General features: G+C 49.6%; 1 protein-coding gene across 3 annotated transcripts in view; it reads right to left on the reverse strand.

Moving 5' to 3' along the window:
• Positions 1-21,803, reverse strand: part of ACAN (aggrecan) — a 62,099-nt gene extending 40,296 nt beyond the window's left edge. For 2 of the 3 annotated variants that reach the window (XM_081229883.1, XM_081229881.1), the window contains exon 1: positions 21,421-21,803. The gene's annotated coding sequence lies outside the window, so the exon portion shown is untranslated. The remainder of the gene's footprint in view (positions 1-21,420) is intronic. The other variant, XM_081229882.1, reaches the window with a different exon arrangement.
• Between the last annotated feature and the right edge of the window lie 6,061 nt (positions 21,804-27,864).

The raw sequence follows: 27,864 nt of genomic DNA on the forward strand, positions 1-27,864 counted from the left end.
ACACTCCTGGAAGTTACTAACACTAAATAAAGAAGGCGGCCGGCGGAAGGGTAATGAGCACTTCTCCTTTTCTAATGAAGCCTTATTCTTCCTTCGTTTTGCTGTCCTGCATGAGTTCTGAAGCTGACCCTGAAACCAAGGCCAGTTTGCCAGCCTGAGGGCAGGGTGGGGTCACAGTCATCTCCATGTCATATTCCCAGGCCCAGCCTGACAGCCACATTAGTGTGGACTCAGCAAATGTTTGCTGGTTAAGTGAATGTATTCACTCCCCCTTCCCTGACCCTGCAGGGCCCCTGTGTCCTCCATGAAGCCTCATCAGGCCCTGCCCCTCAGTTCTGCTCTCCCAGCTGTGACTGCTTGTACAGCCACTTTGGCACTTATTTTTCTCTATTGTTTTACATACATTAGCTTGGCCTCATCATGCAGACTGTGACCTCCTTAAAGTTAAAATCAAGTCTTAAGTGTGTTAATTCACACAGTGCGGGTCCGGTGGGGAGTGGGTTGGGGGTCAGGAATGACAAAAAATGGTATTTGACACCTACTTATTAAACGAATGGGTGGATGCTGGAATTTAGTAGACTGGTTGACCAGTAAGATTTGCCAGTACCCAAGGAGCTCTGTGTCTGTGACTTAAGTCCTGAGGAGGAATTCAAGAAGACCAAGGTCAGCCATTCCCCTAGACACCAGCCTCCAGCACATCATTTATTTGCAGGCTAACTTCCCAGTGGTGCCTCTTCTCTTACCACTCACAGATCCATGCATACAAGTGGTGGCATATGCACTTGGGATTGGAGTTTTAAACCCAGCATAGGGGAAGTGGTAGGGCTCCCACACCAAGGACACATCTGGCCAGAGTGACCCCAACTGCAGCTGCTAATTTTCCACATATTCTAAATAGACATGGTGGGGGGTGGTGTGCAAAAGGGGAGCCAGGAAACTGATTCCAGGAGAACATATGCAAGCCCTCAGTTTTCCTAACTGCAAACTGGAATCAGAATGCAAGCTTCACCCCAGGAACGCTGTGAAGGTAATTTTCATGGATGCTAATACTGTTTTTGTATTTCCTCCTCTTTCTCTTCTCTTCCTTTTCTGTATTCTCTCTCCATCTATATCTCTTTCCATATAGTTGATTTCCTTATTCCTATTATGTTACTTGCTTGGTCATCACCAAAGCATAGTAAATTCTGCAAATGTTTTCCTGCTTTCTGGGCAATTAAGTGGGTCCTCTGAAAAAGGCTTCTGGCAGTGGGTGTGGGGCTGTAGATCGACGTTTCAAGCCCATAGTTTTGTCTAGGATTGGCCTCAAGCAGCACTGTGCTTAGACAGAAGGGCACAATGAGGTGGGGAGGAAGGGTTTTCCTCTGAGTTGCTTATAGCCTCGCGGATGGAGACAAACCTATACCCAGAGGTAGCAGACATCAGTGAGTGGGCGCTGGATCCTAACCTTGACCCTGCCTAGAATGACTGTATGACCCCGAGCATCAGTTTTTCCATCTTTGACATGGGGCAGAGTGGGAAAATTGGCCCTGGAGTTCTCTGAGATTCTAAATGCCAGCGCCACACAGTTCAGAAGAGAGACTCATTTGATATGGGGTCAGAGTGAGTCACATCTCACAGTCACATCACAGCCTCCCCCATGGTTAAGAACCAGCTCATCTGTTACTTGCCCCTGCACTAAGATCAGCATTATCTGGGAAAGTTCAAGCCCACTTGGAAAGATGTCCCTTGTGCCCTCAATGTGCTGGGGAAGAAGTGAGGGGCAGCAGGATGCAAAGAGGGGAGCTGTGAGGTTGTGGAGGTCCTGCCTAAGTCTCAGAGGAATTAGAGGAGGCTCTAAGGGGAGGAGCAAGGCTCAAGTGGTGGAATTGGGAGAAAAAATAAAGAAATCAAGAAATGACACAGGTCCAGATGTTGTCATACCTGGTATCTCTGCTAATGTGGCCATGGGCTTATCTCCCAACAGTGCCCTTGGCTTGGGTCTGGCCCTGCACTTTCCCATCCTTCCTTTTGCTCACACAGTTTGTTCTTTCCAGAAGACTCTGCATCTGTAGCACAGCTCTATATCTGACCTAATCATAGCCTTCTCTGAATGCAGTGCAAATACTACCTCCTGGGAAATTCCAGGTACCCTGGCCTGAAACCATCTCCTTTCTGCCCATGTTCTTGTCATTCCTTGTTGTTACCACCAATTAATTAACAAATACAACCCAGCTTGTGGCTTCTTTCCCACTGCTGGTTTAAACTACCAGGCCAAGCACTTATGGGGGTGTGTGGGTGGCTGGGTGGAATGGCTTGGGTGGAGGGCAGGGCTGTGTAGTGAGAAGATGGCTGTGGAGTCACATAGATGCTGTTAAATCGCAGTCCTGATATTTATATGGGAACATAAAACCTTGGCTCAATTATTTAACCTCTTGAAGGATCTATTTCCTTACTTCTAAAGTGATGATCAAATAGGATCTATCGCATAGGGCTTTTGTGGGGATTAAATGAGAGACACTGTGTGGCTCTCAGTAAATTTTGTCTCCTTTCCTAAGTCTTGTCCAACTGAATCCTCCCTCATTGAGGAGGGAGAAGAGAATAGCTGCATCATGTACACCCATCACGGCATTCAGTCTAGCATAGATGCACTGAGCACCTGCCGTGGTCGCCAAGGACAGGGCTCTGCACATAGTAGCCCCACAACCAACACGTGCTGACTTGATAAGAAGTTACACCCAAATACAGTTTATGCCTCGATCTAACTTAAATGATGCCCCATGAGGATGGACTTTTGATCTGCAATGATAACAAACCATGGGACCCCCTCCCCCACCAACTTGGTTAACCTAGGCTCATTCCTGCATTCGCACCAAGCCTGGGCACAGGATGTGGGTTCAAGTAAAATTCTGGACTGTATGTAAGATCCTAATGCTGCTGGTGTTGTATCCAGTGACACAAGACCTGTCACTCTCAGAGCTTCTGCATGTTCACTGACTGAGGGCGGCCCTCCCTATTCCACCCTCCGGCAACAGTGAGTATCTTACAGTCAGAATCAGCTTATACAGTGGTTTCAGGGACCATCTGAAGACTACCTTTACGAAGGGCTTACTATGTGCCAGGAACTATACTCTGATCATAATGGTACATAACGCCATGCTTAAAAAAACCTTTCAAAGATTGGTTTTGTTATCCTCACTTTACAGATTGTGAGATGACTGCTCAGAGAGGTTAAGCAACTTGCCAAAAGTCACACAGATAGTAAGTGGCTGGACTTGGCTTGGAACTCAGGTCTTATGGCTATCAATTCCATGTTTCTTCTCAACATTCCCAGCCCCTCTACATTCATTAGTTTTACTTATTCATTCCACTCTTCAGTCAACAAACATATTTAAATTAAAGGGAAGATAGGGGATGTTCTCATTGAATTTCAGATCCAGAAATCTGGGGGAAAAAAGAGGGATCTTGGCCTATATTTCATGGCAGAACAAGACGAATGTCGTTGGAATGAAGTCCAGCCCGTGCCTATGGCCTGTAAGTTCCTACATGGTATGCCCTCGCTCCTACACACACCTCATCCTACCTCTATTCCCAGCCACATTCTAGCTGTTTCTTTCTTTCTTTTTTTTTTTTTTTTTTGCGGTACGCGGGCCTCTCACCGTTGTGTCCTCTCCCGTTGCGGAGCACAGGCTCCGGATGCGCAGGCTCAGCGGCCATGGCTCACGGGCCCAGCCGCTCCGCGGCATGTGGGATCTTCCCAGACCGGGGCACGAATCCGCGTCCCCTGCATGGGCAGGCGGACTCTCAACCACTGCGCCACCAGGGAAGCCCCTAGCTGTTTCTTGAACATAAAAACTTGTTTCCCTCTAAGGGCTTTTGTACCTGCTCTTCCTTCCTCCTGGTACACTTTTCTGGATCTTTCCCTAGTTGGCCACTTTTCATCATTTCAGCCTCAGTTCAAAGGTCCCTTCCCTGACCACCCTGTTCCCTCACCCCTACCCAGTGCCTCCCTATCATGTCACCCTATTATTGTTTATTTACATCATTATCATTATTAGAAATTATTGCCATTTTCTGTTTGTTTGTTTATTGTCTGTTTCCCCTCCTAGAATATACACTCCATGAGGGCAGGGACTTTTGTCTGCTTTGCTTACTACTCTACACACTTCAGGTGCCTGGAACAGTGCCTGTCACATAGCAGGTGTTCAACAAATATTTGCTGAATAAATGAATGAATGGTGCTTCATGAATGGGCAATGTTCTTTCTGGATTAAGTTCTGGAATGGAAGGAGTGTTAAGCTTAAGACTGATCATAACTGTTGCATGTGATTTCAAAGCATTCTTGCCTCCGCAGTCCTGGAATATGTTAGAAGCTCTAGGAGGAAGGGTAACTCCAAATGCGGCTAACAGGGGTAGCCTAGAGCATGCCATGGCCCCTGGAAAGATTCATCCACCCTCCTCTCCTGTAAAGAGAGGACCAGGAGTGGTCAGGATGGGCCCAGGGGCCACCAAGCAGGGAGTGGTGGGTGACCCAGGAGATGGCATCCAGGGACAAAACAGAGCTCAGAGTCATGCTGGCAGCTTGATGAAGGCTGCTTTTCTAAGGTGCTGGAAGTGAGCCAAGTCCAGAGCTGGGAAGGAAGGCCAGCCATGATGGAACTTCCTGGGGTGGGAAGGAAGCAGCCAAACCTGGCCCTGAAGGCTATGACTGGACCAGGGTGGGCACCAGAGGGAAGAATTCAGTTCAGCACCACCAACCTTTCCCCATTATTCCCACCTCTCCCCACTCCCAATTGCAATTTCCTTGTAAAACCAGTTTAAAGTGGAGAGTGGTACACGGCAAGGTTAATGGCTCCTCATTCACTCACCCAGGGACACTGAGCTTTGCCCTGCTCTCTTTGTGAAAAAAAACCTGGTACTTGGGACATGCCCCTTCCTGTTCTCAGGCTTCCGTTCCAGCCCGGGCACTTTGGAGGTTTTCTCTGCATTAATTTCAGACGTTGTGTAAATATCAGACTTGGGAGTTTGGAAGAGTATCCTTCAGCCCAAACTTTCCATCAGGCACAAGCACCTTTCTTGGGGCAGGAATCTTGGGCCAAGAACTGAGTTCCCTCAACTTGGCGCTGACCACCAACCTGGCAGGACAGAGTGCTCCTTCCTACAGGAGTTTGAGAAGGGGCTAGGGGACCCAGCATGACTCCTTGGTGGCCTCTCTGGGTGGAAACTGAGCCCAGGTTTCAAAAATTATCTTCAGTAAAGGTTTCTAGAAGCCAAGGGTCCTTGCCAGAAAGGGCCACCAGGCATTTGGGGTTACAGCCAAATTCCTGAACAAAGCAGAGGGCCAGGTGCCTGAGATGCAGCTGAAAGGAAACAAGAGGCAATTAGCCCAACCCCTTAAACTCTAGGGGCAGATGCACGTTCTTGGAGTTTAGTCCTGGGATCTAGTCATTTGGAATCAAACCTCATTCTTTTGACTCTAGTTTGCATGCCCTGATTCCAAGACTGGGAAGACTTCATAGAGAACATCCACTTAGCTCCTTTTGGGTCATGCTTCTCTTTAAGAGCCAGTGGGAGCTGTGCACCTGGCTCCCAGGAGGTAATCTCTAAGCCCTTATATAGCTGGGGGCCTTGGGCCATGCTGGATAGTCTATGCTAACAGTGTGATTTACGGTGGGGGTCTTGGGTCATGTGATATCAACTTGACCTCTGGAGGGGCTGGAGACTAAGGTCAGCCATGTGGGTGGTCAGCCATGTCTATATGACCAACCTCCAGTGAAAACCCTGGACAGCCAGGCTCAAGTGATCTTTCCTGGCTGGCAACACTCTGTGCATGCTGTAACCCATTGTTGCTGGGAGAAGTAAGCATTGTCCACATAATGCCCTGGGCGAGCACATCTGGATGCTCATGCCTGGTCTCTCTGGGACCCTGTGCTGCATGCCTCTTCCCTTTGCTGATTTTGATCTGTATTCGTCTGCTGTAATAAACCATAAGTCGTGAGCAAAGCAGCTTTGCTGAGTTCTTTGAGTCCTTCTGGTGAATTACTGGGCCAGGAGGAGGTCTTGGAGACCTCCTGAAACTGCACCTTTCTGCTCCCTCAGGTTAGTTTGTCCTGCCCAGGGTGGTTCAGTGTGGGTTGAGCGGACAAGACAGTGGACAAGCCCTCTTCTTCCCACAGCCGTCCGTCAGTGACACTGCTTTCCCTTCTTGGAGCATGTGCTCTGAAGAGCTGAGCATTCTTTTTTTGGCCCTCATGTGGAAGGAATAATTGCCTTTCATCTGGAAAAGTTCCAAGAACTTCTTGGCCCTCCTCCCTCTCTCGTTTCCTCTGTCAAACACCCACCATGTGGAAAACTCCGCAGCAGGTGATGAGGGGGATTTAAGGAAGGACCAGTGTGAATCCACCCCTGAGGCTCACTGTGGGAGATGGGAGATAAGATGTGGGAATAAATTCTACAGTACAAGAGGGGAGCCTCTCTCAATGAGAGGTCTCCAGAAGCTACGATACAGAAATCACTCCTGTTGGGAGGACCTGAGAGAGCTTTGAAGAAGAGGTGGCTTTTGAGCTGAGCCTTGAAAGATGAGGACACCCTGGGCATACGGAGGTAGGGAGAGGGCATTCTAGGAGGAAGGGACCACATGAACAAAGGCATGGCAAAAGGAGTGGATCCAACTGGTGAAGGATCAAATAAAGTTAGAAACAAAGCTGGGCCAGATTCTGAGGAACCTCCATGATTGGGCTAATGAGTTTGGCTATTCTGTAGGTGATGGGGGGCTCTCAGGGGTTTGGGGAATGACCCGATCTAAGGTGTGTGTCAGGAGGAAATCACAGCCCCCACTATCTCTGCTGGCTGATCCTGGCTCTGTGAAGTTCCCATGGTGCTCAGGTTCACCTCCTCCATTACAGCAGGAGCACATGCTCCTAGAGCATTTGTCTGCCTCTGCAGGGAGATTTCACCCACTGGGGTGTACACTGGGCTTGCCCATCCTTGGGTCTCCCTCACCCACGAGCACCTACCATGACTACTTCCTCTAAAAATGGCTGTCTGTTGAAGGTTGAGCCCAGGCTGGGCATGGTGCGCAGCAGCAGTGTGAACAAACAAATCATGTCATTCAAGGCTCACAATCGTCCTGGGAGGGGCACCATTACTAGTCCCAGTTTTAGAAAGGAGGATACCGAAGCTCGGCGTGGGTAAATGACTTACCGTAAATCCCACAGCCAAGGAGTGGCCGAGCCAGAATTCAAACCCAGATTAGTCTGACTCCAAAACCAGTGCTCCTAACCAATTCTCTGCTTCCCATGCCTGTGCCAGGGATGGGGGCAGGTGCTGAGGATGCAGCCTGTCATGGGTTTGTTCTTGTCACCCAAAGACCTTTGACAATCTGTGGCCTCAGCTTAAAAGCACGATTCAAAGAACGGACATTGGTTGTGTGCCTCCTACACGGGGAGGCTTCACATTTTGACTCAAAGCACCAAGGCACCTCGGTGCTATAGAATAAGACCCCACAAGAGGCAGAGAGCTTGCTCTCTGAGCCCCTCACAGACCTCTCTGACTCTTGACTTGTTCGAGAATAGTCGGCGAAGAGGCTCAAACATCGACATGAAATGATGTTGCCCCCACCCCGTTCCCGTTTCCTCCCTTTCCAGCTGCCCCTGGCATGTCCCCGGCATGTCCCCAGTTCTCTGCCAGCTGTTCCTGGCTGTGTAACTGTGCCCTGCAAGGCTGTCAGGATTATGGTGCCCAACAGCCTCCCGACAGGATGCCAGAGCAGCGAGCTTCATGAAAGCTCCTTCGAGGGATTCATGCCATCTGCTGCCTCCCAGTCAGGGTTTCTTCAACAAAATTGTCCTCACAAGAAAGTTACCTTTCCCTTTTTAACAAATTGACCTCCTTTTTAAAAAAGCTGTGATAAAATACACATAACATAACATTTACCATCTTAACTATTTTCAAGTTCATATATTTTATAGTTCAGTTGCATTAAGTGCATTCACATTGTTTCTTTTTCTTTTTTTTTTTTTTTTTTGCGGTACGCAGGCCTCTCACTGTTGTGGCCTCTCCCGTTGCAGAGCACAGGCTCCAGACGTGCAGGCTCAGGGGCCATGGCTCATGGGCCCAGCCGCTCCGCGGCATGTGGGATCTTCCCGGACCGGGGCATGAACCCGTGTCCCCTGCATCGGCAGGTGGACTCTCAACCACTGTGCCACCAGGGAAGCCCTGTTTCTTAACCATCACCACTATCCATCTTTAGAACACTTTTCATCTTGCAAAACTGAAATTCTGTACCCATTAAACAATAACTCCCATTTCCCCTCCTCCCCTCTCGCCCAGCCCCTGGCAACCACCATTCTACTTTCTGTCTGTATGAACTGGACTACTGTCTTTCCTTTTGAGGAGGCAAATATATATCCGTAACTGGAAACATCTAGAGATCTTTGCATGCTATTTCTATTGGACAGTTTCCATGTTTTTCTGGACTGTTTTTTTACATCCAAGGAGGCCTTCACATACTCAGGGCTCTCCCGGGTACCACCTGGCCTCCAGCATCCTGGGACGCCTTCACATACCCCAGAGAGGAGTTGCATCTTCATGGGGTTGGGCTCTAAAGCCGCACACAAGATGGAAACCAGGTACGATCAAAACTCACCTTGAAAATCTCTTAGGAAGGTGTCATGGTGGAGCCCCCCACATTCTCTCCTAAAGAGTTGAACACATCATCTTTCTTCCATTACTGGGTGAGACTGTTGTTTGTTTATCTGAGCAGCAGATGAATTGCTTGTTAGGAGGGCCATGTTGTATGAGAAATACATGTCATGAAACACTAGATACACGTGTGGTGCCTCAAAATGCTCTCACTCAGAGAAATGAGGGAACAGAGGCCAACTCTGGGAGCAGCAAATTTGAGCCCCTTGTCTCTGGCTCACTGAGAACACAGACCCATCAGCGGAATGCCTGCAGAGTTTCTTACTAAAGCATGCTCTCTCCCAGTGACCGCCACTGCACTGTAGCTGAGCCTCCAGCCCAGGAGAGCCTGATGCCAATTTCCCTTGATGGAAAAATTCACTCACAGCTGCACAATCAGCTGTAGGAGGGCAAGAAACTAGGGCTCTCTGCATCACATGACGAGCACACATCACTTTCTCCGACTTAGCTTGTGGGCTTTCCGGAAAGTCAGGGAAAACTTTTAATTTCTCCTTTTGTATTCCCTACCATGTCCAATAGAGAGCCTGGCATGTAGAATAGTCCAATTATGGAAAACTGTTTACTGACTTGGAAACATGTTCACCCTATATCATAAAGCTCAAAAAGCAAGTTGCAAAATAATATGTAGAATGCAATTCCATTCTGTTCTTATGTATACCTATTCACAGAAAAAAGACCAGAAAAATACACAGAAATTTAACTCTGGTCATTGTTGGGAGGAGAGTTTATAGTAGATTTTAATATTTTCCATTTTGAGCATTTTTATTTCCTAAACTTTCTATGTTGTTCTTTATTATTTTTTAAAGGAAAAATGTTTCTAAAAATAAAATGAAATTTTATATCCTTTAAAAAAATCTAGGGGCTTCCCTGGTGGCGCAGTGGTTGAGAATCTGCCTGCCAATGCAGGGGACACGGGTTCGAGCCCTGGTCTGGGAAGATCTCACATGCCGCGGAGCAACTAGGCCCGTGAGCCACAACTACTGAGCCTGCGCGTCCGGAGCCTGTGCTCCACAACAAGAGAGGCCCTGATAGTGAGAGGCCCGTGCACCGCGATGAAGAGTGGCCCCCAGTTGCGGCAACTAGAGAAAGCCCTCGCACAGAAACGAAGACCCAACACAGCCAATAAATAAATAAATTAATTAATTAATAAAAAGCTGAGCTGATGTCCTTCTAAAGAATCTACATTCAGGACAATCGCACTAGGAAATAAGCTCCAGTCCTGCCAGGCCGTTAGGAGAACTGGAGTTTGTGGGTCAAAGCCAACGGACTCCCCAGTGACCAAGGTGACAGCCAATTAAGGTTGGTGTGGGGAGGTGGGGAGGAGTGTCTCAGGGAGGAAGGGAGGAGGGAGACAGTTCCCTATGTGTTAGAAGTCTTGGAAACCTGCTGGGAAACAGAATTTTCTTCTGTCACAGTGAGTGTTCAACAGACTCTAGGCCCAAGGTCTTTCCAGCTCATGGCTCCCTCTCCTGAAGGTGGCCCTGACCCTGAGCCAAGGAATCCCCATGAAGTTCAAGGGCATGGTGCACAGGAATAAACAGGGCTTTACACACACCCCCTGAAGGACAGGCCCCAGACTGGGTAACAAGTCCTGGTGCTTCTCTTTCTTATGCTAGATGTCAGGGTCTGATCTGGGAAATTCATCTTCTCTCGGGGCACAGTGCACGGAATAGCCAGGAAACCATAAACTTTATAATCAGATAGTCATGAGTGCAAGTCCTGGCCCTACCACTTACCAACTTTGCCTCAGTTTCACTATCTATAAAATAGGGATAATTAGACCTACTTCATAGAGCTTCCTGCTGACTCAGCATGAAGTGTGTGTACATGGGGAGTTTGGTTCAGGTCATGGGAGGGCATTTATATCCTTTGTACTCAACTTGTCCAGTCTCTGGTTAGCTTACATGCACTGACCTATTGGAAGATGTATCATTTATTTAATCTGCCTTCACTGATAGAACTTCCTTTATACCTTACAAATGAAGCATAGATCTAAAACATAATAGCAAGTCAATAAAGAATGCCATAAGCTGAATTTTGTCTCTCCCCCACCCCAAAAGATATGTTGAAGCTCTAACCCCCAGTACCTGTGAATGTGACCTTATCTGGAAATAGAATCTTTGCAGATATAATCAAGTTAAGATGAAGTTATTACAATGGTACAGTAGGCTTGCTGCAGTTTCCAGGTGTGTGGGGAGACTTGTGCTAACTTCAAAGTGGCAGGGAACATAAGGCTCTTTTTGCATCCCTCAGGTCCCTTCCTGCTCCAAGCTTTTATGACTACCTTAAGAGCATAAGTGGGCAGGAAAGCAGCTGAGGAACTTCAGTTTGGGCAAGAGGAGGCAGTCACATGATCATCCAACCCACTGCTACAAAATGTCAGGTTCTGAGACACCAGGAATGGGCCCGGGGATATTCATGATGAACAGCTTCGAGAGTGCTTTGAGAGCACTTGCTCTGTGCTACGTACCTTGGTTTAGCTGTGTTATCTTGCTTTATCCTCCCAATAAACTTATGAGGGGAGAGTCATTATACCCAATTTGCAGATAAGGAAACTGAGGCATACAAGACTAATCAACTCTGGCAAGGTCACACCGCTGGCGAATTGGCCAAACTGGGCCTGGAGCCCTTTGACCTGACTCCACCCCTGGAAGACAGTGGCTAGATGTCATCAGGAAGGGAACTGGGAATAAAACGTAGGTGACAATATGCTGGACTCTCCACCACAAAAGAAAGACAAGGTGGAGCTGGAGTTCAAGGAAGGCCCAGAGTGGGCGGGGCCTGAGAGGACAGGTGCAGAGCTGGGCCGGGGTAATGTTGCTCAGTGTGGACAGTGAAGGCGCAGAAGAGCTGCCCACCGAGGTCTTCAGAATCATGAAGACACTGAGCTCTGAGGCCAAGGAAACCTCGTCTTCTTCTCTATCCTCTCCCCGGTGCCTGGCCTACCTCCTACCATGTCATGGGTAGTGCTGGGACCCTGCAGCTTGAAAGATGTACAGGAAATGAGATGAAAGATAGCCCATGGTCCATGTTGGGTGGCCCAATGATAGAATTTGAAGCTCCAAAGGTGGTAGAACCTAAAAATGTAAATTTATTTCTAGAAGCAGCTGCTCCCCAAGACATTCGAGTCATCATGAACTGCTAAGGAAAGCTTGGAAGGGGAGTGGCCATTCCTCTCCTCAGCTGGGTCCCACTGATGGCAGAACATCAGCTGGCTCAGGTGACTATGCAGAGTCCCTGGGCCCTGGCGAGGTTGGGATGGGGCTACTAAGGTGGCTGGGCCAGTGGGGACTGTTCTTAGACAGCCGCCATGTTCCAGAGATAGAGCACTGGGAGCTGGGAGACTGGGCCCTAGTTCCAGCTCTGACAGCCACACCTCTATCCAGGACATACTCTTTTCTAGGTCCCAGCTTTCATATCTATGACAAGAGAAAGATGCACCACAGGATGGCTTTCAAAAGACATAAAATCAGAGTTGTTCTCATAGAACCTGACACAGACCCTCACAATCACTGCCCCTCTCAACTCACTTCTGTGGCCCCTGAGGGGTGTCAGAGACACCCGCCCCCATGCCGACTCCCTGTGGAGCATGGTTTGAAAAGCACTGGGTTGAAGTCACTCAGCAGACTTTGACCGAGCACCTACTGCATGCTAAGCATTTTCTAGGTGTTGGAGATAGAAGACGATCAAGACAGACAGGGCTCCTGTCCCATGAAGCTTTTGTTCTTGGAGGGGCTGGGAAGGGGGCAGACAATCACCAAGGAAAACAACCAAGCAGCAACTTTTAGATAGTGATAAGCTACAGAGAAAATGCAACAAAGGATTGCTGGGGCGTTGGGGTGGAGGTGTTCATCTTCTTGAAATTGGGCGGCCAACTTAAAGGCTTCACCGAGGCGGTGACATTTGGACCTGAATGACCAGAATGAACCAGCTACGCAAAGTGATGTGGGAAGGGCATCCTGGCAGGGGAGACCATATGGGCAAAGGCCCTGAGGTGGGAATGAAGTGGGAGGCCAGTGGCTGGATGGTGGTGGGTGAGGGGAGAGTGAATCGTGGATGCTGAGACGGCAGGGAGACAGCTCCTGAGGGTCTTGGGCCAAAGAAGGGCATTGGGCTTTATTCTTAGTGTGAGAGGACCACATCTCTACGGCCTGTTAAGAGCCTCTGCAATCCCCAGAAGGCTGAGGCAGGCGTGATTGCTGCCTGCATCTAAGGGTAGGTCATCCCACAGGGTACTTGCAGTGACTGAGGAGTAGTCCAGACTAGTTGCCAGTTTCCAGCCATCGAAGTTGCCTGAGCCTTATCTGGTGTATATAAGAGTCTTGCTGACCCCCGTGGGTAAAGCCCGGGCGCCCCCAGGCACTGAGAGGGCAGAGGGAGCTCCTGAGAGACGAGCGATGGAGGCCAAGGTGGGTCGAGGGGGCAGTAGGAGGCCAAGGCTCTGAGTCAGTGCTAGGAGCTTCCTTGACTAACAAAGCCACTCCAATCCCCAAACCGTCTACATAGCAGTCCTCTCCCTCAGGGATGGGTTTGAAGACAATCTAAGCAATCAGCTTCCCTCACACCAGGGGGACCCTGTCTCTTAAAACATCACCAAAGCGAGTTACGGCAGAAGCCACTGCAGGTTGGGCTTAGGAAGCAAGTAGGAATCCCAGAATGAGGCTGCCCTAAGGGGAATTAAGGGCTGAGGAAAGGGCTGAAGAAGTCCCCTGGCTGGGCTGTGTGGGCCTGGGTGGGGGTGATGCCCACCGATGGAGTGGTGAGGACAGGGGACAGAGACAGGTAGGTAGACAGGGCACCTCTTTGCTCAGCTCTGGGGCTGCCATTCCCCCCCTGGGGATGCTACTCACTGAGACTTCTGGGAGACTGGTGCCCCCTGGAGTCAGACAGCCAGTAGAGCACACAGGGTTAGGCCTGCAGCCGATGGGGTAGGAGGGGTGTGTGTGGAGCCGGCAGGGCAGTCAGGTCTGGAGAGAGAAAGTGTTCAGAGGCAGGACTCAGCCAAGGAGCCAAGGCCCCACCCTCTGGAAAACCACACTGAATGTTCTACCCCTCTCCCCATTTTTCTTTTAAATCCAGGGAAAAAAAAGGAACCAAAATGAACTTCCAACATGACCAACCTTTAAACGGAAGGTAGCAGGTAGGAGGTGGAAAAGGAGAGGTTGGGTCCAGCCTTGCCCTGGTGGTGGAGAGGGCTTGTTGCGTCAGTGAATACGTTTGAAGTTTAGGGTTTTAACCTCTACTTGGTGGGGTCTCCCTTGTCCTGGGTTGGCCCTGGGGCCCTGGTGCAGCAGCCTCATTCCTGCTGCAGCATCAGACCTGGCTGACTGCCTAGATCAGCATCTCTAGACTGAGTCCCTCACTCTGCTCTGGGGAAGAAGAGTTCTCTGGTCACATTCAATGTGAGGAACTTGATGGAGATTTCCAATGCCCCTTAGCATATTGTGAAATCCTGCAAGAAAGGGGCACTTTTTATTCTGTTTAACCCTAAGGGATGAGATCCTTTTTACATGCAATGCTATTGACATCCCTGGAAGGAATGTTCTACGTTGGGGAACCCTGGCCTAGCTTTTTCTGCCCCTTGGGACAAATGTACTTTAATCCAGGGTCAAGGACAATTGTGTTAAGGAAGAAGGGTCCCTGTCTCAGGCAGGAGAGGGGAGGCAGGCTTCCACTTTCTCACTCCCCTAAAGGACAAAGGTGAGGCCAGAGGCTGTAGTTCTGTCTGCAGGGAAGGGAGGACAAGACACCTTGAGAGGCAGGGCTAGAGGGAGGGGCTTAGAACCAAATGCAACAAGAGGAACTGTTTTGGGCTTTAAACTAGGGGTTCAGAATCAGGACTGCATTAGCATCACCTGGGGAGATTTTGAAAAACGCAGATTACTAACCTGCCCCCCACTACCAAAAACCTCTGGGGGCACATGAGGCCTGGGAACCCTTGTTTCTCAAAAGCTCCTTAAATGTTTCTGATTCTAGGGACAGAGTACCTCTGGTGACAGCCTTCCAGGCCCCCTTTTCAGTGCCTCGTAAAACTGGCAAACATCTGCTACATCCCTGAGTCATCCTAAAATCCAGGTGTTCCCCTGAACCATCTGAATAAGCAGGTCAAAGTGAGGGGGTTTGGTTGGGAGGAGGAAGGAGCACCCTTGATGGGGAAGGGAAGTAGTGGGGGGAAGGTCAGGGAAGATCCAGGGTTTGTTGGGGAAAATTCCCCTAAGTATGACCCAGGGTGGTGGCCAGGACAAGGAAGCCCAGGTTTCTTGAGAGAGATGGGAGTCTGGGCTCCCCCCTTGCCTTGGACATTTCTCTTCTAAAGGGTTTTCTTCCCAAAAGCAACCCTGGGGCCAGGAAGGACCCTGGAAGGACAGAGTCAGAAGGTGGCCCAAGGGTGGGCAATGGGTGGTCCCAGGACAAAATGTGTCCACGGTTGGATGGGATGGCACAGTGTTTATGTGACCTAGCACCTCCTATTACTGGTTTGGATGTGACATATGATGTGGAGGGAGGAGCCTCAGAAGCCTGGTTAAAGCCGTGGCTCTGCCAAGAGCATCCTGTGCCCTCCCAGTCCAAGGCCCTCCCCTCTCTGGGACTCAGTCTCTTCACCTGCATGATGAAGGAGCCAGGTGATTTAAATGTCTCCTTAGTTCCCCTGAGCTCTAATGCTTCATGATTCTGAGAAGGCTCAGGGAAGTTTGCTGATTTCCCAAATCCACCCATTTGGCTAGTGGCTTTCAGTTAGGCCTTGATTTGTTGTGATTTCAACTCCATGTGGTTGAGTAATGGTTCCATTTTAAAGAAAGGAAAATGGAGGTATTCAATGACATGCCTGCACTGAGATAAGTCTCCAGGTTCCTGATCCTGATTTGGTCCTCTGTTCAGCAGCTTCCTCAGTTCTGATGTCCCATTCCTCCCTCCCTCCCCCCATGGGGATCCTGCTCTTGGGACTGTCACAGCTCAATGGCTGTATCTGCAGTTCCCTCTAGAGGGCGCTGCTGCCTGGTGCGGTAACCTGACCCTAGCAGGCACTGGGAACCAGAGGTCCTGGCTTCTGGCTTTCTTGGGATGGAGTGGCAAAGTGGAGGATGCCTGTTTGGGTGTTGCTGGCACTTTCCTTGTCAAGAATTGAGAGGAATTTATAGTGCAGTGGTCCACTGGTTTGTTCATTCATTCATTCAGACTGTCTGTGCCTAGCACTGGTTTGAGCACAATGCTCACCAGATACAAAAGAGTCCTGCTTAGGCTTCACAGGCACCCCCAGAAGGCAGCTTCCTGGACAGTAATTTCTCACTGGATCTCGACCTGTGAGGGCAGGGCTTAGTATCTCCATTTTACAGATAAGGAACCTCAGGCTCAGAGAGGTGAAACAACTTCCCCACATCACACAGCCAGGCAGTGCCCAGTTCATGTGACTCCAAGTCAGTGCTGTTCCCCCTGCACACACTGGAGGATGCACACATTGGGGTTCTTGCTGCAGCTAACCGTTCTCCCATCTTCTCACCCCTTGCTGGGAGCTGTGTGTGTGAGGAGGTGCTGACCCTGCACCCCCAGAATCAGAAGGCATTATTGTGGCAACCGTGTCCCAAACAACAACCTTCTTTGACCTCATGATCACATGTCCGTACCTGCTGATACTGTAACTTTCCATAGTGGGACCTTTAAAAACCTCAGATAATCATAACAGCTGCAATTTTATTGTAGGTCTACTTTGTGTCAAGTCCTTTATTTGCTTTATCTTGAATTCTCTCAGCTGTCTCACAAGCCCAATTTCACAGGTGCAGAAACTGAGGCTGAGATGACTTGTCTAAGTACTCATAGTTCGGATTTCAACCTGTAGCTGGGCCACCAGAGTCCAAGTTCTCTCTACTTTACCTCTGTGCCCCTGGCTCTTTTTTCATTTGTTGTCTCCTCTTTATTGCCTGCCAAACTCTCCCTTCTTGCCCTCCTACCCCCAGCTTACCTTCCTGCTGTTACACACAGCTGGGGGGGGCATGGCCTGACCCAATGACTAAATGAAGATCTGGAACAGAGTTTCTTAACCTTGGCACTAGGGACATTTTGGGCTGTATAATTCTCTCTTGTTGAGGAGAAGGCACTGTCCTGTGCATTGTAAATGTTTAGCAGCATCCCTGGTCTCTACCCACTAGATGCCAGTAGTATCGCTCCTCTCCCACAGTGACAACAAAAATTGTCTACAGACACGACCAAATGTTCCCTGGGGGACAAAATAGCTCCCCAGTTGAGAACCACTGCTTTATAGAAATGAGGGGTCAGGGTCAAGTTGATTATAACCTGTCTTCCCCATTAGACCATGAGTGGCTGGAGGGCAGGAAGAGTGAATTGTTTTATTCACTGCTGTGTTACCCACACCTAGTGCAGTGCCTGGCATGTGACAAGTGTTGCTGAAAGAAGAATGAATGAATGAATGAATGAACGAGTAGTTTCCACGGACACGGTATGTTTCAGGATGAGGGCCTGAAGGCCTAGGTTCCCTTCCAGATCCTCACTGACCTGCATTGGGCTGGCCTGGAGCACAATACCTTTTCCTCTCTAGGCCTTGGTCCCCTTTGCCATCTCTTAAATAACGGTCCTCACTGGCCCAGAAGCCCTGGACGTCTGTGGCCTGGGAACTGCCATGTTCCACCTCAGAGGCCTGGAGTCCAGGGGTTGAGGAGAGGGGCTCTCTCCCAGGCTGGACACTGAGATCTGCCCAGTCTTGAGTTTCTCCTTCCTACTCTTGCTCCCCAAGTCAAATCAATTACAGAGAGACGCGAAGTACCCGCCCCCCCAGCCCGCTCCCGCCCCAAGACCATATGCAGCAGAGGTGGCTCCTTTTTTGGGTGTGTGTCTTAAAAGGAAAAACATGTAACCTCAAAGGTAACCAAATATCCAAATCACGGTGCCCAGCATCACACACCCCAAATCCACCTATTCATGAGTTTAACAAAAAGCTTCTTTAGGATACACTGTAAGGCCATTGAGAGGGAGAAAAGTCGCCTCTTACACGCCCAGGCCAGCCCACAGGGCCTCCCTCCCAGCACACACATACACACACTCAAACACACACACACATACTCGGCCGCTTACAAGAAGGCTCTGAGTTTTTAAAAGTAAACTCTACCGTTTCCGTTCTTGCCCTGGATTCAACTTTTGAAAAAAGGAACCGTTTTACCGTTTTCCCTACAAATTCCCATCTCTCTGGTCTTCCCTTTGCCTCAATCCCGCTCCCTCCCTCTACCCCTACCCTTGCCCACCCCCAGCAGCCCATCCTCTGCAGTCTCCACTCCAGCTCCCACCGTGCCCAGGGGCCCAGACCCCCTGACAGGGATGGGGTTGTTCTGTTAGGTCAGGGGAAGGAGAGCAGCCTCCCCAGGGGAGATGCCACACGGACAGCCCAACCTTTGGCCCCTGGAACAGGGCTTTCTTAAGGAAGGAGGGTGGTAGTAAAGCTCCCGTCAGGACCCAAAGCATGGCCCAGAGGCAGCCTGGTGACAGCAGGAGAGGACGGCTCCCGGCTCCCATTTCAAGATGTGTTCCCATCCACAGACCCCCTTTACCAGGGCAGTCCATTAGCCCTGTCGCTTCTTCTGCTCCACTTGTAAGCAGGCTTGTCCTCTTCCTTGAACTTGCCCTTCACTCCCACCTCCAGCTTCCATCCCTCGCTGCCTCTACTCCCACGATACTTAAGGGTTTTGTTCCTATAGGGCCAGCAAGGATATGCCCCAGCGTCCACCAGCTGGAGCCACGAGGCAGGAATTTCTCAGAGACAGAAATATCATCAGGATCAGAGTCTTTCAAATTCTTTTGATCACAACCCGCAGCAAGAAATACATTATACAAATATCAAATTTGTGTCTATTTGTGTGTATACATATATATTATCAACATATATATATATATTTATGTAGACCTGCATAAGTATATATCAGAAAGAAAAGTTTCCAGAAGCAATACTTACCTTTATGACGTGGGAGGCACTATGAGATTATTCTTTTCTATTTCATTAAACCTCCACGAAATTGGTTTCAAAACCAGCAGTTGGACCACTCCTGTTCTAGATGTTCATGTGGGAGCCGACTAAAAATGACACTCCGAACAGGGTCCTGCGGGCTTCCCCTGGCTCAGCTGAGGTCTTCCTAGTATCCAACAAGAAGGGCCTTGGGGGGACCAGGTTCTAGCAGGGATCATTAAAAAAAATCCACACCAAAAGTTGGACCCACAGTCTTTTACTAAGACAGAACTGGGACCCCAAAGGGGCCTAGAATCCACTAGAGGAGAGGAATTCAGGCTTGTGGTACCTGCTGAGAGCCGAACAAGGCACCCACATTGGGTCTTTTAATCCCCACAAAAATCCCCAATCGGAGGTTTTCATCCCCTTTTTAGAGAAGAGGAAACTGAGTTTCCTTTGTCAAGGAAACCTTGACAAAGTCATGTAGCTATTGAACCCGGGTCTGCCTTGGCCGGCAGGCTGTCTGCCCACCCACATGGCTCTTTCCCACCAGCTCAGCAGGTGAGCTCTCTCTTGGACTCCCTCTCAGACTGGGGAGTCTGACAGGCCATTCTGGGTCTATGAGGATGGAGAGTGCCCCATCTTGGCAGGCGGGGGTACAGGCTGCCTGGGATAGGAGTGTGTGTGTGAGAGGGTGACAGGGGCAAAATGTGTGCCTGGGTGTGAGGAAGGGCGTGGGGACAGGTGTGGCTCACACCAGACAGAGCAGGAGCTCACCCCTCAAGCGCACAGACTTCCTCCAAAGAAGTAATAATATATGTTGTTTTCTCCTCTGGATTCTTTGCTCTTGTGTTGATCAGAGGGCTTTCAAATAATAAAGGAAGAATGCCAATTTAAGTATGATTTTCACTGAAAATTCTAGGAAGGAAAAACTTCTACTTAAGATTAAAATCAGTAATAATAATAATATCAAACAGCTTTGAGTACTTGTCCAGTGGCAGGCACTGTGCTAAGAGCTTTGCTTGGGTCACATCACAGCTTCTGTTTATTGAGGACCCGCTATGGGCCAGCACTGAGCACAGAGCCTGGCACCTAGGTGGTGCTTAGTAGATGTCAGAAGGAATGAATGAATATACCATGCGTTTAGCTAGAAACTGCACAGAAATACATCTAATTTAAACACAACTTGATGTAACCTGAGGAATTCCAGCATTTCTCTGAGAGAGATTTTCTTCCTTTTGATAATTCCTCTATCCCAAACTTCTTAAACTGGAGAGATCTTTGGTTCTGTAATTTTTTCTTTCAGGTTAGAAGCGTCTCCCCAACCCCACACTTCCACCCCTAACAAGCTTTTGGGTTTTCTCCCCCATTGCTTTTCCATTCCTGAGTCGTCTCTTCCTGGCTCAGTGGCTGACAGGCCAACACACCAGCATGGATCTTCACAGAGCCTCCTAAGCCCCTTTGCCCCTTCTCCTTGGCAGCCCAGAAGACAAGGAAGAGAGAGGAGGATTTGATCCCAGACCTCCGGACCCTTCAATCAGTACTAGTGATCAACTATGGCCTCAGAAAACCTAGATTCTAGTCCTACCCCTACCCCTAAGTCACAGTGCAACCTTTAGTGAATGATCACACCTTTCTAGGTTCACTTTCACTTATCATGAGATGAGATGAGTGTGTTTCAGACTGTCAGCTACCCACCCACCGCAGCATCCAGGAACCAAAATGCCACACTAACCCAATTCAGCTTTGCATCTTCCTCCCTTCCCTCCTGGTAGCCAGCCACCCCCGCAGAACTGGGATTTACGCATCAATCAAAATGCAGAGACCTGGGCTCCTTAGTGGTGAAACCCTAGAAAAACCCCATCAGAACCCCGCTATGACTGCAAGGAGGAGAATGATGAAGAAGTTTGGGTTGGATCCTGTCCCCCAATAGGACATGACTCCCAGCCCTACAGTTTGCTGTAGCATAGAATGTGGGTTCCATTGGCATTGACAACTGCCTACCCAACCCCAGGGGTAGAAAGGATTCCTGCTCCACCATCACTGGCTTCTGCAGAGGGATCCAGAGATGGAAAGGCAACCCATGGCCATGTGTCCTCCCCTCCCCTCCTCTTCCTTGAGAAATGCCCCTTCTTGGTGGCATGTTCAGAGCGCTGCTCTTGTCTCCCTTGCTGGCAGCTCAGGAGCCCTGTCCCAGGCTCTGCCAATTCCTCCTGGCTTTCCCCCACCCCTCCGGGTGCCCAGTGGCCAAGAAAGTGGAACCAAAGGGTTCTCTCAGCCTCTACTTAGGCACCTGCTGGGTATCTGACACACTGCCGTGTCATTTCGTTTATTCCTCAGCCACTCTGCTGCTGAAGAGGCCTCCTCCTTCACCCCTGACAGAGGGCAGGCCAAGGCTCAGGAAGATGAATCAACTCCCCCAGCTCAAAAATAGCACAGCGGGATTTGGACCCACAGTTTCCTGACTCTGGAGCTGCTACTCTGTCCACTATGGCTCCTCCCAGACACTGGGGCTTGAAAAGTGGGTCCCTTAATTCTGGGGACCAGGAGACAAGAGCCCCTCCTCACGTGTCCCTTCGCCCCATTCACTCTGAGTCTGCAACAGCCAGAAAGTTTGCTCAAGTCCACTGCGGACGCAGCCGGTGGATGTCTGGGCCCCCAGCACACACCTCCCCGGCGGGTGGGGGGAGACGGAAGCAGCACAGCCTCCAGCACAGAGGGGGCAGCCACAGCACCGCTCCCTGCTCGCCAGGCGCCCTGGGAGAGCCTCTCTTTGGAGGGCAGGAGACGGTTACCTTGAAGAGTTGGGTCCCTTCTCCAAGAACTTCAGTCCCATACACTTGGCGAGGCAGCGGGGTCTCCTAGGGCCAGGCGCCCGGGTCTCGCCGCGCAGAGAGGGAGACGCTCTGGGAGGGCGCTGCGCACCCCTCCTCCTGCCGGCGTCCTGTCCGCAGGTCCCCTCGGGCCGTGGCCGCAGCGGCAGCGTCTGGGTTGCGGAATCCCGGCCGGCCTAGGGAAGGGACACTGAAAGGCGCCCGTAGCCCCCTGGCACCCGTGTCAGATGCCTGCCGGCGAGGGTGCTGAGAGAGAGACTTGAGCAGCGCCGCGCGCGTCCTCAGCTCTGAGAGCCCCCTCTGGAACAGCGGGAAGGTAGGTGGGCGGGCGGGCACGGCGCGCGGTGACACATACATAGGGGCGGGCGGGGGAGGGGAAGGCCCAGGAGGGGGGCGGGAGGGGGCGAGCGCGAAGGGAAACCCCACCCCCGGGGGACCAGAGGGGCGGCCGACAAGGGGAGGGGAAGGCAGAGGCGTCTGGAGCGCGCTGGTCCCCAGCTCCGGACCGGCGCGCGGCTAGGGAAGCCGCCGGGCGCGCAGGGCGTGAGAGGAGCGCTCCCCGCCACGGCGCGGCCCCGGCAGCCCCGGCGCCCGCCGGAGGACGGCGGCGCGGGAAGGGCTGGAGCGCCCGCGTCTGCAATGCGGTCGGCCGCTCCTCAGTCGGAGGGGCCCGGGAGGGCTGTACCCGCACTGGCAGCCCCTGCGGGCCCGGCTCCGCAGCCGCCGCGACCGGACAGGGCTCCCCGGCGCCCGCGCGGGGGTCTGCAGCTGACGCCCCTCAAGATGAGATCGGGAGGGGCGTGGCCCCCTGCTCCCAGGCCACAATTCGGAAGGACCCTCCTGAAGAGCTGGTTAAAAGTTTTTGGGGATGGGGTGCGGCGAGATGGCAGGGGAGTGCGGAGCGGGGCTGGGGGTGGTGGTGGGGAGGAAGTTAGGGGACAGCGGGGAGGAGTGCTGGGGCTGGGAGCCTCAAGACCAAAGGCTGAGGGTTTTCAAAATCTAGGGGAGACCAAGGACATCTCAAATGAAGCAGGAATTCTCCAGTAGCTGCAGAGACCACCCTCCTTAATTTTGTTTCCACGCAAAAGAATAAAAGAACTAACAGGTTTTGAAGACCTTCTGAGCTGGTTGTTTAATACACATTAATGTCTCATTTAATTTTCTCAAAGAGCCCAATGCGGTAAATACACGTAAATATTACAACTAATCTCCCCTTGCAAAGAAAAAAAAATATGTGAAAACTGAGGCTCAGAGGGCAATGGAGTTACCAGTCAAGGTGGGGTTTGAATTCAAACCCAAGGTCATATACTCTTTGCTGCTACACAAGCTGCTGGTTCAACCTTAGCACTTTGGGGGACCCAGGCTGGCTGGTGGCCTTCAAGGTCCTTATGGAGGAAGCTGCTGGTGATTGACACTAAGATTTAGTGGCCTTGGTCAGTGTGGTAGAAGCCGCTAGACCCCTCATTGGGCAGGGACTGAATGGAGAAGGACAAGAAGTGGGATCTTTGTGGGCTGCCCATTACGTAGATAACAGACCCAGCTTTTCCTTGGTTAAAAGGAGTCGGAGTGCCTCACTTTCCCCAGCGTGAGTCCTCTGGAATTGTGTGGGTATTTTACTGGCCGTCTCTTCTGCGGGGCAGGACTGGCCCTGGCCCAGCACATTCTCTGGAGCGGCCCACCACCCCTTCCCTGCACAGGACAGTGAAGCCTAGGGAGGGCGTGGTGCCCACTCCACCCGCTGGTCCGGGGAGCCGGGGTTAAGGTGTTCCACTGGTTGGCGATTCTGGCTTCACCAGTGTTCTACCTGAGTCTGTTGGCTTCTCCGAGTCAGGTCTCTAAGTTGCAGAGCACTTTGGGCACTGCTGACAGGACAGTGACCAGAGCCCCTTAGGCGGAAACAGCAACTTTCAAAGAAATGGGATGAAATCTTATTAGTTACTGGCCCTAATGTCAGGACCAGGGGACATGACCCTTCTAGAAAAAAACAATCTTTAAAATTCCAACAGGAGGGTCATGAATTCTCATGTCAGTATTCATTCATCAGATGCTCTTGGTGAGAACAAACCACACCCTCATTGTGAAATGGGGCCATATCTGACATATATCCCAGGACACGTGGGTTTAGTGAAGGACAATTCAATTCAAGGACAAATATTAATTAGCTAATTAATCTTTGTAATGAAGGGAATGAATGTTTATTGATCATCTAGTTTGTAACGAAACTAAGAAGCATATAATAGGCACCTATTGTGTGCCAGACACTGCTTGATACCACGGCCTGGCATGTGGCTCTTATTACCATTTTAAACACTAAGAAGCTGAGATTAAGAGGCCACCCAGGTAGTGAATGAGTGCAGGTTGGCATGACTCCACACTGCCTACCTTTACAGGCTGCATGATGGGAAAGCATTTGGATACTTTAAAGACTGTGTGGAGAGAATCAAAGGACGTGAGTGTCTGGAAGCCCTTGGTGGCATATGGACGTTCCCCTATTCAATGCAGGAGTCTACACAAGGGAGCTCCTTGTGTAGTATTTCTGATCCTGGTCATCTCTCCTCTGCTCAAATACTTTGTAACTGCCCACTGCCTTTTCCAGGCTGCCTGACCTGGTCTGCTGTCATGGGCAAGTTCTAACCTCTCACTGCTCAGAGTAGTCTATAGACTAGCACAGTCAGCTGGGAGCTTGTTGGAAATGCAGACTCTCATGCCCACCCCAGACTCAGAATCTGCATTTTAATAAGACCCCCCAGGTATTTTCTATACCTGCTGATGTTTGAGAAGCACTGTGCTGGCATTGTTCAGCAGGTTTACTCATTGCAGAACAAGAGAATCTCCGAGCTAGGAAGCGCTCTTAGAGAATGTTGAGGACAACTTTTTCTGGGTCTTCACTCAGCCTGGGACTGAGTTCTAGGGCAGAGCACTGGAGACAGCCCTCCTAGGACGCCATGGCTCCATATCTCAGTAATTATGGCTGTATGTCACATCACCCCAAAACTTACTGGCTTAAGACTCATTTACTATCTCTCATGGTTTCTATGGGTCAGGAATTTGGGAGAAGCTCGCCCAGGCAGTTCTGGCTTGGGCTGTCTCATGGGGTTGCAGTCAGATGTCAGCTGCAGGCCCATCATCTGAAGGCTAGACCGAGGCTTGAGGATCCAGGTCAAAGGTGGCTTACTCACATGGCTGGCAAGTCGGTGTTTGCTATTGGCTGGTGGCTTCAGATCTTCTCCATACAGGGCCTGCTGGTGGAGCTGCCTCATGGCATGGCACCTGGCTTCCACCACAGTGAGTGATACAAGAGCCGAAGGGGAAGCCACAATGCTTTTATGTCCTAGCTTTGGAAGTCACACATGGTCATGTCCACTGTAGTCTATTGGTCACATAGGGCCAGCCCTGTATTAGTGTGGGAAGGGACATACAAGGGTGTGAATACCAGGGCATGGCGATTGCCGAGAGGCATCTTGGAGGCATCTGGCTTCTACCCTCCATTAAACTGACTGTTAGAGGATGGCCAGTCTCCCAGTCCATCTAACTGTATCATCATGTTATTGTTCCTTACATGGTGATACCATGTAAATGCCTCACTAAGTCCAAGTTGAAGGTGTTTTCAGAATTCCTCTGAAGCATCTTTCCAGTACCCCTGTATGAGTAAAGGGTCTAACCTGCTCCCTGGGACAACACATCTGTCTCAGTTTCTGCAGGACAGGCTTCATTTAGCCCAAGGGGGTTTTCATATCATCCCTCTATGTCTCTCCTCACAGCAGAATGCCCTCAGGTCCTTCAACTATTTCCCAAAGCAGTTTCCTTCTGATTTCCTCACTCTCTGGAAACTCCTGTTTGTGGATGCCCCTCAAATGTGTAATTCCTAGCATTGGATGCCCAAGCTCAGCTGTGGACTGACCAGGGCAGAGCCAAGACAACATTTCCCTCTCACCGTTTGGGCATTCTGCTCCTATTGGTGCCACCAAAGATTGGTGAGTCTTTGAGCTTATGCTTTTGGTTGATATTGAAACTTGTGGACAGTTGAAACCATCAAACTGTTTTCATGCTGGCCACCACGAAAGGGCTTCCTGTGTATCTCAAGCAACAAAACAGGGTTGAGGAGGGGAAGGTTCCTTGTATGTTCAAGAGCATTGGATGTGAATCCCATGTCTGGCACAGAGATCTTGGGCAAGTTTTGTAACCTCTCTGGGTCTTGATGTTCTCATCTGAAAAATGGAGCTACCTTATGGAATTGTTGTGAGAATTAGGATGAGCTAGGATGTTAGCACCTAGCAAATGATCTGGCTCAAGGTGCAAGGTGGTTAGTTTTCTTCCCTGCTGTGCTTCTTTGTGGTTTGATGTCCCTGAATAAGTGCATTCTCTTCTGTAGGCTGGTTTCTGGGTTTGTAAAAGAAGCTAAAAATACTCACCTCATAGGAGTGTGTCAATGATTAATACTATATGTAATGTGTGTAGAAAACACTGTGATCCTTTCTGGAAGCAAAGGGCCATAGAAACATGATAGAGAAAAGCCTTCTTATTGCAGAACTGGGCCGGGGAGTGCAGTCTTCTGAGAACTAGTGGAACATTTGAAAAGTACCGTTTTATTTCTCTGACACTGTGCGAATGACAAACTCAGAGGGAAATGTTCTAATAATAAAGAGCATGGGGTACGTTAATGAAACACTTACAATTCCACACTGGACTGTGTGGAATAATGATGTACAGTAACAGGAAAGTGCTGTGTCATTTAAGACATAGAAGTTGAAGGGCACGTTTAAGGAAACTTTCATTTCTTGAAGATTCAGTTTGATTTTTTTCTCCCGAATTCATCTCAGATTCTATTTTCAAGAAACCCCATTTATAAAAGAGAAAATCAGGGCAAGCATTTTACTCGTGACTCACTTGTGTTTTTTGTTTGTTAGTTTTGTTTTGTTTTAATTTTTTGGTCGTGCTGCACGGCATGCGGGATCTTAAGTTTCCTGATCAGGGATTGAACCCGTGCCCCCTGCAGTGGAAGCGCGGAGTCTTAACCATTGGACTGCCAGGAAAGTCCCTCAGTTGTGTTTTATCACCGAGAATATGCAGGGAGTGATGCCAAGTGGGGTGTTACCGTGTTGGTTTCTACCATCATAGTCGTCATCATCATCTTCATCATCATTGTCACCAATTACAAAAACACTTTTCAAGCAGGTCTGGGGTAAGAAGAGGTGTAGAAGAATGCTTCCCTAGGTAACTCCAGGCCCCAAAGCTCCTGAAAGCCTCCCCATCTTTCCTTTTCCCACCCTGCATCCTATGGGGCACCTCCCACAACCGGGCCTGAGCTGAGCTGGCTCTTCTCTGCTCTTCCCTTTATTCCAACCATCAGAGTCTTTGGGGACTGACCGCCCAGCCCTTGTCACACTGGGCTTGAGGTTTTCATTTTCTTTCACTGGTAAACATTGTGTTATTCTGGAAAATTTTTCCTGGATTTTTACACATTATAGTACAGATACAAAATATGTATAAAATGAACAAATATGGTACCCCACAAACAAATGCTTGCTAGAAATGAAATATAAGAGGGACAGACAGCAACTCCATAGTTTGAAAATGATCTGCTAAGACACAGGCATGACTTTTCCCCACAAAACTTGGTACTCATTTGATATACGGTGCTGGAGAATAGTCATCTTGACATTTTGGTTGTTTCTCCTGATCTATCTGGTTTTTTAATGTGTAGTCCTTCAAGAGGAGAAAACCCAGAATATATAAGAAAACTCAGAATATGAGAAAAAGTCTTAATTAAGCAGATTATCTTTTATTCTTAGGACATTTACTTGTTAGCATTTTAATCTTGAAAGAGTCATAAAAATAGGCATTAAAAATGCTGGAGGGTTCTCTGACTGGTCTCAAAAATCCCAAGTTTAAAATTGGAATTTCAGTTTCTTCATGGGCTAGCACAGCCTCATCATCGTGTTAATATTTATTGGTTTGTTTATTTGTTATTTATAATATTTAATGTTTATTATTGTGGTAAAATATAAGTAACATAAAATTCATCATTTTAACCGTTTTAAGTGTTTAGTTCAGTGGTATTAAGTACATGCACATTGTTGTGCATCCACCCCCACCATCCACCATCCATCTCCAGAACTCTTTCATCTTCACAAACTGAAACTCTGTACCCATTAAATAGTAAACTCCCCATGCCCTCTCTCCCTCCAGCGCCTGGCAACCACCACTCTACTTTCTGTCTCTGAGTTTAACTACTCTAGGTACCTCGTATAACTGTAATCACACATCATTAGTCCTTTATTGACAGCTTGTTCATTTAGCCTAATGTCTTTAAGGTTCATCCATGTTGTAGCAGGCGTCAGAATTTTCTTTATTTCACAGTAGTATTTACTGGGTACTTACCATGTGCTAGGTAGGCCCTGTGCT

The sequence above is a fragment of the Mesoplodon bidens genome, assembly GCF_964165515.1.
Source record: "Mesoplodon bidens genome assembly, chromosome: 3".
Classification (NCBI taxonomy): domain Eukaryota; kingdom Metazoa; phylum Chordata; class Mammalia; order Artiodactyla; family Ziphiidae; genus Mesoplodon; species Mesoplodon bidens.